Source organism: Adiantum capillus-veneris, chromosome 28 (genome assembly GCF_014529385.1).
Source record: "Adiantum capillus-veneris isolate H3 chromosome 28, ASM1452938v2, whole genome shotgun sequence".
NCBI lineage: Eukaryota > Viridiplantae > Streptophyta > Polypodiopsida > Polypodiales > Pteridaceae > Adiantum > Adiantum capillus-veneris.
Genome location: NC_140958.1, coordinates 15,842,007 through 15,855,974, shown reverse-complemented (window position 1 = coordinate 15,855,974; position 13,968 = coordinate 15,842,007).

Below are 13,968 nucleotides of genomic sequence, written 5' to 3'. Positions count from 1 at the left end.
ATCCGTAAAAAACACAAACTTGTTGGCTAGAAGATAATGCCGAAATTTCTTCACAGCATATATCATTCCTAATCCTTCTCTCTCTGTTGTGGTGTAAATCTTCTCTGCATTGTTGAGCTGTCGACTGGCGTAACAGATAGGAAAATCCATGTTTCCTTCTTCTGGCTAAGCCAGAATGCATCCTATTGCATATGCCGAAGCATCTATATGCACATGGAATATCTTCTCCCAGTCTGGTGATTTCAAGACTGGAGCAGTAATGAGTGCCTCTTTCAATTTCTTGAATGATTCCTCACACTCCTCTATCCATTCAAAGTTCAGTATTAGCCTGTAAAGCGGTTGGCCTATTATAGCGTACATGTAAATGAATCGTCTATAATATCCACAATGTCCCATAAAGCTCTGTACTTGTTTCGCATTGGTTGGTCTAGGCATATCCACTATAACTTTTATCTTCTCTAAATCCGTGGATATTCCATTTTGTGAGACAATATGTCCCAGAATTCTGCCCTGTCGGACCATAAACACACATTTCTCAGGATTAAGACAAATGCGATATGTCCTACATTTCTCAAATACTTTTCTTAGGTGTTCTAGATGCTCATCTCTCAGAAGAGAATGTACACATAAGTCATCCATGTATATTTCTAGAAAAAACCTTAAGTATTCTTTGAAAGCATGCGTCATCAGCCTCTGGAAGGTTGCGGGAGCATTGGTTAGACCAAAAGACATAACCCGATAAGCATAAATTCCCCACTCCGTTGCAAAAGCTGTTTTATGTTGATCTTCCAGTGCTATGGCTAGCTGGTTATATCCTGAAAAACCATCAAGAAAAGAGTATGCTGTTTTCCCTGATACACGCTCTAGAACATGATCAGTTATTGGCAGGGGATAATTGTCCCTGATTGTTGCAGCATTCACTTTCTTTAAGTTGACACACACTCGGAGTTTTCCGTTCTTCTTGGGTACTACCACAATCGGAGATACCCAATCGGTGTGTTCAATCTCGTATATGAATTCAGCTTCCATTAGCTTATCTATTTCTTCTTTGATTCGCTTAGCAAATGTATCATTATATGTGTATGGTCTCTGGCTGCTAGGCTTTGCGTCCTCTTTCAGTGGGATTGTGTGTTGGCATATCGATGGGTCAACTCCCTTTAAGTCCTTATAAGACCATGCAAACGCATCCCTATACTCTCTGAGAAGACTCAAAACTCTCTCTTCCTCGCCTGGAGACAAATCTGTGGCTATGTACACCGGTCTAGGTGTCTCACCTGGAGCTGCTAAATCAACTTTTTTTGCATCCTCCGGTCCGTCATAAGATTCGTTCTCCCTTCTCTCTCGAATAGGTTGGGTTAATACCACCTTCCTATCCTCTATTGTGAATTTCCTATAGTGAGAGGGAACATCCATGTTTTCCTTGATTTTGGCGTTTTCGTTCTCTCCACTCTCAAATTCTGTCGTCCACACTTCTTTCAGAGTTTTCTTGAGCTCTCTGTACTTGTTTCTACGTTCTAACTTGGACTCCGTGTGTTCTCTGTTGCGCTTGTTCTTTTCTGATTTTTTTGTTTTTGTTTTCGTTCCATTCCTTTGAACTTGATTTCTTGAGCCTTTTTTGTCTTTTCGTAAGCTCTTTTGATCATTGCCTCTCATTCTTCCAGAAATATTGTCCTTAACACAATCTTCCACCTTTACTAGCATTAGGAATTCATTTTTTCCTCTTATTCTAGGCATCGGATTGGTTCTAACCCCCTTTGTTTTTCTCTTTGCTCTATAGCGTTTCTGGCGTGGTTTAGTTTGGTTCGGAAAATCATAAAATCTGACATCCGTTATAGTTTCTTCGTTTCCGCTTGAACTGTCCGTTGACTCGTTGTCTGCTTCATTTCCCCACTCTGGATGATCGGGAATGTCGTGAAACACCTCTTCTTCATCTTCCTCTTCCAGTGTATCGTTCTTTTCAGTTTCTTTTTCGAGTACAGTTCTCAACATGAAGTACGGAACCACGTCGTACCCGTCCTTGTCACAAAATTTCGTTGTGGGACCATCCGGAATTGCACAAACATCTAGGGTTGCTAGAATGTGTGTCCATTCTAATGGTTCAATTGTGTCCTCTGGAAAGGGTTCTCCTATATAAGTTTCGTCTTCGATAGCCCTTTCTAAAACATATTCTTCTCGCCTCAGACTTCCACATTTCGAGGCTCCACACATCCATAACTCCTTGGGCTTACCTAACCAAGCTGGAAATTCAGATCCCGCCAAAGTAGCTGAATCAAACTCCTTTATCGGTGTTCGGCTCACATCTTTGTAGCTATGGTCTCTCAGGTTCACACGTGTAGTGGTTTCCATATTTCTCAGGTATATGTGATCGTAGCCCCAATCCTGGACCATTTTCAGTTGTCTCATGAATGGTCTTCCCAGTATGATATCAGAGTTATTCTCCTTGCCAAAATCGACAATAGCAAAAGTATGTTCGTATTCAATGCCGCAAGAAGTCACTACAACTTTCTCTAATAACCCCATAGGTTTCTCCATGTGTCCATCTACTAATTGGAGTTTCAACCTAGTCTTTCTTATTGCTGGTTTCCCCCATTTTTTCCAGATTTCTTTTGTAGCAATGGCTACCCCAGCTCCGCTGTCTAGTATTGCCATCGTGTTCACGCCTTGGAATTCAACTGGTAAGGTTATATTCCCCTCTTCACCTTCGCAATACTCTCCGACCTTGTTTAAGGGTACATGCTTAGCGTTCCTTTGTGGTTTGCTCAGCTCTTGTATACCCTCTTGCAGTCTCGATGTTGGGTCTTTTATCCCAAATTTCTCCAAGCATTTTCCTACAGTGGTCCACATATGTGGTCTTAGCCTCAAAAGCTCAGCTAGAGTGATAGTGCATGTCACTAGTGTTGAAAAGATCTCTATCAATCCTTGCGAGTCCATGACTTTTTCTGATGAGATTCTTCGTGAGGGAAGTGCTCTAATCTCGGATTTTGCTTCATAATCTCCTAAGTATGAAGGTAAGGTTTTCAATGAATGAGGTTTGCTCTCCATTGTTCTAACAAAGCCCCCATCTCCCCAGTAAGATTGCAGATCCAAATCCACTTGAGATCCTGCCTCAAATTCCACTATGGGAGGATTCCTGATGTCCTTTTCCCAATTTGTCTCATTAGCTTGGCAACTTAGCTCGTTTGCAAAGTTTGCCTCTCTCACTTGTTTCCAAAATTCATTGTAATCCTCATCTCATCCGTAAGACCTCTGTATGACTGGACGAAAACTCTCTATCTCCTGATCGGTTGTGTTCAATACTATGCGGTCATCCTTGTGTGTATTTTCAGGTTTTTTTGCACTGGGAGTCTTTTCAGCTACCCGTGAAACGACAGTCTCCTGTTGAATTGGGTTTTCCGTTCCACAATTCATTGTTTCTCTTGGTGGTTCTAATAAGGCTTGTGCAGTCTCGATCATTCTCTGGCACATTTCATGTCTCTGCTTTTCCAATTCCGCGTTTGGGTATGTCATCCACCTCTGTTCTTGTGTTTGGTTGTTCTTTAACCTAGCTTCGTAAGGTCTCATCAGTGCGTCAAATGGTTCGTGTACTTTGTCGACTAGCACTGATCCCCCTAAGCTTAAGATCGTTGTTTCTTTGATACTCTTTTGTTTCGTTCTTTCAGGGCTCATCTCTTGTTTCCCGTTTTGACTCTCAAGTTTTTCTAATCTATCTTTAGTTCGCTTTAGTTCCTCAGCTAGAATAGCGTCTTCACGTTCTTTTCTCAACTTCATGCGTGCTTTTCTAGCTTTCCATGTGTTTCTCTGACTCCGCGGTCCTTGACTAACCACTTCAGTCGCTAACTTTCCATTCTCAGGTTCTCTAGTGGTTTTCTTAGCTTGAGCTCTAGTAACAACTTGCGTTGGTATCAGAGTTTCATTTTCAGACCCACTGCTGGTAGGAATAGTTTCTAGCATATTCAATGTCGTCTTTTGCACTTTGTTTGGATTCTTTGAACAATCCTCAATGAAGTGAGTAACCCCACACTCAGTGAAATAAGCGTTAATTCTAATGATTTCCGTATGTGGACAAACATTCATCAGATGGTCACCTCCACACTTGTAACAGGGTCCTAGTGCTGGTCCTGGTCCCATTTGATTCGTTCTTTGTGGATAGGATGGTCTTTGTCCTTTTAACCCTCCATGAGCTATGAACATCAATGTTCTTGCGTCCAAATTGTATTTCTCTTCATCAGAAGCACTTATAACTGTTGGTATTCCAACATTCCCAATCATGCCCCATGGTTCTAGTTGTTTGGGTTCTTCTGGTGGGTAATACACAGTTGGAGACATGTGTGCACCAGATTCTTCATAAGAGGCTTGAACAGGCACTAAGGCTTGTTCTTCCTGATTCTCTAAGTTTGGTGCATATCTAATTCCCACTGGTCTTGCTCCTGGTAAAGGTGGTTGTTGTCCCAATACTGGTTGTGGCCTTTCTATCCCCATAGGTCCTGGTACATTTCCCGTCGGGTATCGAGGTGCTGGATGTACTTGAGGTGGTGCTAATTGAGCAGGAGGTGCATACTGACGCTCCCTTACATACCCTTTGTTATAATAGCACTCCTCTGTTGGATGGTTTGTCCATTTTTGTTCAATAGCACACCATTTCAGTGGTTTTGGCAATAGTTTTTGGTATGGTACCATCCTTTTTAGAGCCTCTTCTATCATTTGCTCTACATTTGGCATGGTTGTTATTTGAACATTCTTTTTAGTGGTAGTCTCGCTCACTACGGAGGAAGAGCTACTGGATGCAAAATCTGTATCCGCTGACACCTCTCCATAAACCGTATAGTTATCCACTAAGTACAATGCCTCTCTCGTTACTTGCTCAAAACTTGTACAAGCTTTCAAGTGCAAGTCCTTCTTGAGAGTGTCGTTTCTCAGTCCCTCAATAAAGAGAACAGATAGTCTGTCATCTTGTGGTCGTTCACGTACTGGACATCTCTCAATGTATTGTTTGAAGTGAGTGAAGCTTCCTTCACTTTTTCGTGTTCTCTCTGTTTAAAAGCATATATTTGTGAGACCGTATTGTGCTTAATCCCTCGTTTTGAGAATTCCTCAGCAAACTCTCTTAGCAAATGGTCAATGTCATGGAATCCCCCTATGTTCAGTGGTTGAAACCATGTCAATGCCGTACCTTCTAGAGTAAGACCAAATCCCTCGTATTGTGTATGGAAATCTGTTATCTACTCAGCTCTTAAGACTTGCTTAAAGAGTGACACATGTGCATACGGATCTCCTGAACCACCATACTTCTTTGGCATACACTTCGCTACTTGAGATGGTCTCATACATCTATGGTCTGCTACCAATTTCATTGCTCATGTGTCCCGGCTAAAGCTTTCTCTAGCATCATGGACTTCATGGGTTACCCTTGTCGGTTCCCCTGCCCTGAATCTACTACTAGGAGGTAAATGTGATGGTTCCGCTTCGAACCTTGGACGTGGAGTGGTATATGTGGGGATTGGAACTGCACTACCTCGATTCGCATCCATTGACTCTCTGGAATGTAATGATCCCATTGGTCCGGGCTTCGAGTACTGAGGTTGGCTGAAAGAGTCAGCAACCTGAGTTCTTTGTCCTCCTGTTGTCATTGAGTTTTGCACTCCATTTGTTGGTGCTGGTCTTTGTGAGCTAGAAGTAACATAATACTGATGTAGTGGTCCCCCAAAGTATGTATATCCTTCTAATTCTTTCTTGCCCATTGTTGAGTATTGTCTCCCATACTTGTCGTAAGCGGCAATTTTCACTTCCGATCCCTCTGTGTAGGTCAAGACATAAAGTCTTTTTTGGTCTGTCAACTCTCCAGTGTAGGGTTCTTCACATCTATAATAGAGATCTTGCTCCCCATTATTATATTTGTATAGCCCCACATAGATGTTATCAGTGTTGATCCTTGTAGTTTCATTCTCTCTTCTTAACCTCGCATCAGATAAGTTCATTATTGGTGCTTTCTCCTCAAGTTCTTCATCTAATTTGGCTTTGGTGCCCATCAATCCCCACTTGTCCACAATGTTAGGGTTTAGGACTACCAAGTACATGGTACCCTCGTCATCTATATATTTATCTCCGCTATAGCTCACAGGCACTATGTCCTTGAACTCACTAGGTCTCTCTTCTATCTTTACACAATAGCGGTCCATTCCATCTTTGTAGATCTTGGCACCTTGCTCATTATCGTACTGGTATTTTATGAACAATAGCTTCATTGTGGCGGAAGGGTTTGATGATCCTGCTGCCATATGTTCTTTGTTGTTCAGGTTCAAGTGTTCCAAGTGTTCGGTGAAAATCTCGTAAGATCTCTCCGAAGAAGTATCAGAAACACTTCCTTCAAAGATCGGCTCTATTGGTTGCACCCAACTTTGGTTTACACTTCCCTCGGTTGATATGACACTTGCTTGTTCTCCTTGTCTTGGTTGGTTATTCTGGAGATTCCTGCCCGATCTCAAATTCATCAATTCCCCTAAAGGACTTTAACTTTTCCGTCTCGGCAATTTGTTGTCCCAAGTTTTTGTGGTCAGAATTTATCCAAACTGATTGATACTTGGTCAATTGTTTAATCTTGTCAGTTGGACAATTTCTGTTTCATCAAGTGATAATTTTGTTGCAGTTATGCTGAAAAAAACATTATACGCGTATGATGTCTTTTTTTCACAGATTTGGACTATTTTGGTTATGCTCACTCTCAGTAGCCCTCTTATGCTCTGTCCACTCACAAAATTCAGTTTGAACTCTGCTTGTGCAAGTTATGGCTAATTTAGGCTTTTCTTGGCAATTTTCCGCTTTTGACTTGTTTTGGGTCAATTGTGATCCAAATGGGATGACACTTGAAATATAACCTCTAGACAGCTATTACAATGGATCTGTGTTGGCAAAGTATCAAAATATGTCCAAAATTAGGTAAAAGACATCATACGCGTATGATGTCTTTTTCATCAATTTGGGTCAAGACTTGATATTTATGCTTTCTACAGTGTTTGTAACAATCTTGTCAGGTCAGATATCAAAAATAAGCAGTGGATGTGCTAAAAGACATTATACGCGTATGATGTCTTTTGTCCCAGATTTTGACTATTTTTGGTTTTAAGCCTTCTCCAATGTTTATAATTGAGATTCAAGTGTTTTTGTCAGGTTTGAATGCAAAAACAAGATCTGAATCCAAAATTTCCTATTCTTTGCGTTTCTTGGACTCCGACTTGTCTTTTTGGGTTTCTTTGAGTATTAATGCTCTTGTTTTAAGTTGAAACTAGGGTATAACTCCCCTTTTGAACACTCTGGTAAAGTCAAAATTTCTGTTTTGGTCTCTGTTTGGTCATTTAGACATCATACGCGTATGATGTCTAAAGTTGCAGATTTCCAGTTTTTTGGCACAGAATCCTTCCTAAAGCTTTCTCTAGTGCTCAGTAACTCCCCGATACACAGAAAATTTCTCTGACTTTTGTTTATTGCAAGTTTCACTACTAACTCGACGGTTTAGTGATCTAACATGCAATCAACCATATCAAGCAAATACTCCAATGATTACTAGCTCTAGATCAGGATCAAATGAAGTCCTACCTAAGCTATTCCTAATCATAAAATGGGTTTGGTAATTGTGATTTTAAAGAGATCCACTGCCACTCACGGACTAGCAAATTCTTCTTCTATCAACAACTACTCAACACCAACAAAACAACAAACAAATCTAAGCTAAACTAAAAATACTGTCAACACGAAAGACCCAGGAATACCCCACTTCCTAGTATCTCTCGAGATCTTTGGAGTCGACCACTCCTAGATCTTTTTTAACTAAAGTATACAAAGTAGTTTATACGACTCACCTCGTAGGATTAGTCTAAGGTCACCTACTTAGGGCTCTCGTCCCCGGCAGCGGCGCCAAATGTTAAGGCGGTTACGCCGCTAGCGGAAGCTAAATAGCGAGAACTCAACCAACAACAGAATTTGTCAGACGAGGACGGAGCTTGACCCGCAAGCGCATGGAAACAACTAGGTGGGTGCCAAATCACCTACTCGAACTTCTAATGACAATCACTACTAAGGAAATCAAATCTAAGTTCTAAAATACGCAAGTGACTGAAATCCGTACTACGAACAAATGCTATACGAAACAGGATCTAGAATCATTGAATCGATCTCAAACTCAAGGGGAAGTCTATACACTAGGTAAGAACAACACCCTAAAGACTTGAACTTCATAATCAACCTATAATCACTCCGTGCGGTAAACGCGTATGAAGACAGGCCGAAAAATACAGGTGACCGAAACTTGACCCCGATGGTACTAATGCGTAGCTCTACTCGTTGTGGTTCTATAGATATGCTGCACGCTCCATTCCGACACACGAGTTGGAAGAAAACTCACACCGAAGCTCGTAGGAACTTACCACACATAGAAGCCGATAGCACGCACTCTTGGTATCCGTGCGTAGCTCTCGCCGTTGCTAACACAATGGCGGTGTCGCTTCTCCAATGGCGGCTCCGTAGCTCGCGTAGCAAGTAGATAAGACTCTCTCTCTCACACACTCTCTCTCAGACAGAGTCACGGCGCTCAAAAACTCACTTTGATTAATAATCTGAATCTCCTTAGGTTACAAAAACTTTGGCTTATATACCTCAGCCTTGGAGGTGAGAACATCTCTAACTAATTACATCAGCAAGTGAAATTACTTCGTAATTACAAGCTGGAAACTCAATTGAGTCCCGTTACTTAATGAATGGTTCAAATCAAAATTAATGTCGGGAAGACATTTATTACAATCAATGGTCACAAAATGATGAGTATGAGAAAAAAGGTGGGTGTGATCCTCTGCTGGCTCAACACTTCTCGACTGGATGTCCTTTGCCAACACCTCCTATAGTGGGATGATCATTACAATCAACTTTGAGCTGCAATACATAGTAGCAATAGCATTGTTGTACAACGTAAATTGCCACTTGATTATTGTTTGGTAGCAATTTGTAAACTTGGATAAATCTTGCAAGTATCTTTCTAGCGAGGACAATGTGTTGCAAATCTAAAACCTTCAAGGGAGCGGAAGATTTAGCATTTCCACGGACTCAAAATAATTTGTTGCGTACAAAAATATTTGGGCATAGCCGTCTACATTGCCTATAGTTCAGTGGCTCCCCTTGAAGTTTTAATCCGTCTTGTTGGGTTGCAGCCAAAGCACTGAGGTCTCCTTGAGCCACCCGAATCTCTTTCTCTTTGTAAATTTGCTGAGCCAATCCATGATTAAGCAAAGGATCATTTGGTTGCTGTGCATTTTGGTCGGGAGCAATATCTTCCATAATTGAAATGCAAAATAATAGACTTTAGTGAAATAGGTCTTAACAATTGGAAAAGAGAGTTGTTTTAGAGAACTGAGCAATCAGACTTGAAATACTTTAAAACTTCAACTTAAAGAACTTTAAAGACGTAATTGAACACCATTAATGAAACACTTTAAATATCACCACACTAAATATCATCACACATTGCACACCATTAATGGGTGAAAGCATGTTAACATGCCACACTTTTTCATGTCTCGGACAATGCTAACTAGCACAATTTTGACATATGCTAACTAGTACAATAACATGAGCTACATCTCCAAGATCTATAACATATGATATATCACTAGAAAGCTCTTGAAACAAGGAATTTAAATGTACAACCTCCGACAAATTTTGATATTATTTGTAAAAACATTTACTGAATGCCCAACTTTTTTAAGGTGTGCTAACTTGAAAGTGCTAACTAGCACAAAAAGCGCGACACGTTAACATGCTTTCACCCTAATGTCAAAGAAGTTGATAATGGTTTAATCATCAACAGGACTTGATCACATTCAGTTATAATATGATAGCCAACATTATGAAATTTATTCAAACAAAGGCTTAAAAACTATATCTTAGGTCTATCTAAGGGTTTGTGGGATTTTCCACTAGCAAGATGTTTATTTACATTTCACAAAAAATCGCGCTTGAGAACCTCAATGGGCTCTGAAATACACGCAATCAAGCGTCTAAGAATATAGAGAGACTATATATATTAGATGCCTTGGTGAGAATGGAGGAGGATTTGTGCTAATATTTTCAGGGGCAGTCCATGGATAGTCTTGTATATTAAAATTTATATGTATATTACATAGTTATATGTTGTATATCCGTATTATACGCATTTATCCGAATAAAATTTACTTCGATCGATATATATTTTGATTGAATAATAGTTCAATCAAAATATTGTTATTATAAAAAAAGGTGTCACGGCAGTTCGAATGAACTGCCGCGATAGTGTTTGTTAGAGAGACAGTTGCTAGGGAGAGAGGATAGTAGAGAGAGTAGGTAGAGAGCAATTTTGTATATTAAAATTTGTAGGTATATTACAAGTCTGGAGAGATTTCGCGACTTGTTCAATCAGACTTGTAATATACATACAAATTTCAATATAAGTTTTACTGTATCGCCAATGATTTGTAACCTTACATCAAGGTTTGTTGGCTATTCAACCATTGAACTTAAAAACAAAGTCACCATGCAGTCTTTGCATGTCCCAGACAAAGAAAGACGAATCAGATATGAAAAAACCCTACATGCACTGAAAGACCACCTCGCTATCTATCAACCAGAAGACTACTTCATCCCATCAAGCTATGTCAAGGGACGACTGAGTCGAGGAGGGGGCGAATGTTAACAGAAAGCTAACTCGGATAACATTTTTTGGAGCTTTTATTGTAAAAATCCTTATTATTTTAATGGATCGAGAATGTTGTAGCTCCTACTTTCCAGATATACAGTGTAATTGATGAGCGGGGGCTACAAGCTTCCAGATTGTATCAACCTATCTTTAGTTAGAGCTCCTAGATTATTAGTTTTGACCACAGAAACCTTGGCTAAGGTATAAAAGCCAATTTTTTTAAGTTTTTGGATAATAGAAACATAGTATGAGCTAATGGCACTCACTTCTCTCCTTCTCACGCTTCCTAATCCCTTCTCAGTTGTCACATTGCAGTGATGTCTGTTGCGTTACAACTATAGGTAAGAGCTCTATGCATTGACATCAGCATTTCATGGTGAATTTAATCTTAAAAATCATAAAATAAGTATAAGTGGCATATTGGGGCATCATTACTAAGCATTTAGATGCATTTTGGGTTGAAAATGACTAGGTAAAAAACTCACTCTGCTGTTAATAATCGTGATTTTTGCACATGACCTAAAGTGAGATTTGAGACCATAAGCACGTGTGCTTCGGTCTTATAATCATGTCCTAGAAGTTTCGTAACGTTTGAATTTCATTTGATGTTGTAACGATTATGTTTTGTTTGTCGATTTACGACGACTAGATTTTGGTGATTTATGTCATTTGAGTGTAGCTTGAGTTAGATGAAAGTTGTCTGTTGTTTTCCAAAAGATTGACAACCTCTTGTAGCCTCTATGCACTAGTCTAGTCATCTTCGTCCCATGGATTGGCAGTTATATACGTGGTTCTCACTATGTCTGCAATAACATAGGAGTGAGGTTAGACACCCGTCCCACAGACTACTATAAACTTGCCTAGATAGGGTCATAGAACACTATTCATTAGCTTCATCAAGGTAGTTGGTGCATTGGTAATCCCAAAAGGCATTATCAAAAACTCATAATGCCATATCTAGTCCTAAAGGCTGTGTTTGCAACATCTTTAGCCTTTATCTAACTTGAAGATAGCCAGACCGTAAGTCAATATTAGTAAAATACTTGACTTCCTCTAATTGATTAAAAATATCTTCCATTCTAAGCATAGAAAAATTGATCTTGATTGTAAAGTTATTCAGTGATCTATAGTCAACACAAAATTGCATAGAACCATCTTTTTTCTTAACCATGCCCATGGAGAACTACCAGGTTTAATGAAACCTTTATCTATATAGTATTTCAATTGCCTTTCTACTTCTAAGTATTGTGATTGGCCTAATCTATAAGTTGGTGTATAGACAGGCTTTGCATTTTCACTTCAATCAATAGCATGATCTACTTCACCTCTTTTAGGAGGCAAACATTTTGTCAAATCAACAAGAAAGACATCTTTAAATTCGTCTAGCAAAACTTTCAAACTACTTTTGTTGTCATCACAAGAAGACAAAGACAAGTAAGCAACATGATTTTTCATTTCTACACCAGAGTTCTCATTTACAACAAATCAACATCAAAGCATATATACATCACAAGCCCTTTTATATACAAGCTTTTGTGCCTAAGGAGAACATATCAAAGGAATATTATATGCATTATGCTCACCTTGTATAACAAATTTTTTACCTTCTTCCTCAAATTCAAGTGAGTTTTTCTAGTAGCTCAATTTCAAAGAAGGTCCTAGTACCCACACACATTCCCTTTTGAAAACCAAGTTTGTATGATCCAGGTTCATAATTTGGAATTCAAGTGTATCTTTATACCCTTGTATCACACCTTTCAAATTTAATACTAGAGTATCCCACATCTTCTTGTCTTCAAAATGCATAATGGAGATAATATAATGGTGAGCACTTGGATGTTGAGAAAGTTTTAGTTTCTCGACAAGGGCATAGTTTACAAAGTTGTGTGTGGCACACTCATCTACCATGTCATAAAAAATCTAATATCTAACTAACCCAAATGATTTTCTCATATTGAAGTGATCATTCAATGTGGGAGAATAAATGGGAACAAGAATTAGAATATAGACAAAATGACCCCGGTTAAGAGGACTCGCTTTGGTGGAGCCCACGACTACGAGGCAGGAACGAGCAAGGTGAACGGGAAGGGGAAAGCTCCCATGGACGAACAATTATCGTCCATCTCACGGGCCATCGATGAAGAAATGGAAGAGGTAGGTCATAACTTCATTCAAGTTGTTTAATTTAACATTGCATACATTTAGTTAGGAATGAACATATCCCCAAACATGTTGGAGAAATCCGACGGAAACCTCGGCATTGAATTCATCGTACATTAAGTTCTAAAGTAGGAAGGAAATGATTGATGGGTATGCTAGTTGCAATAGGAAAGAATGTCTGCTAGGAAAAATTTAGCTCGACATGTTCATTTTATTTCCAATGTTGAATCAGTCCTGACCCCCCCTACTGATCACAGGGGACAGAGTTCCTCGTTAAGGACTCTTGAATCCACGACTTGCTTTTTATGCGGTGGATACCCACGACTTGCTTTCTATGCGGTGGGAACCCACGTCTTGCTTTCTATGCGGTGGGAGTGTCCAAGACGTGCTTTCTATGCGGTGGACATACCTAGTTGTATGGGCAGCTAGGCGACAATGGGAGGAGTGAACTCTCGTTGGAGGGGGGATGTTGTACCTCCAGAACATTGGAATTTTAATGAATAATTTTGAATAAAATTTTTACTAGAATACTGTCTTGGTGTTGTTTGCAATACTGGTTGAAGGGCTGTCTTAACGAACAATGTGCTTCGGAATTAAAACAAGGAATGTTTATGTTGAACAACCTTTGTGGTAGTAATTAGGTCACGCATGAAAGTGTGAGTGTGGGGGTGGAAAGTGGGGGCTTGGCTCGGGTTACCAATGCCTACGAGATGGGTGGTCTCGATTGGTCGAGAACTCTCTGTCCCCATAGTGCTTACTCAAAATTAGTAATTACTCATTGCCCCTAGAGCGGTGAAATCTCGAGGGTACGTGCATCTGAAACATGGGGAAAAAGGCACTCGGGGATTGTCTCCTCTTGGAAAGTGGGTCTTAGGATCGCTAGATAGTTCAAGTACGCTTCCCCTGCGAGGTGGAGCTAGATCTCCCAGCTAGTAGGCTCGAACGACTCACTTTGTGATGAGAGATCGTCCGCTAGTCGAACCCTGAACCTTTTTGTTTGCTTCCGCAATAGATCTAGTGGCCATCGGGTTCACCATCAGATCCGCCATTGGAGACGGCGGGGTGGGGACCTCACACCTGGTATCAGAGCCTAG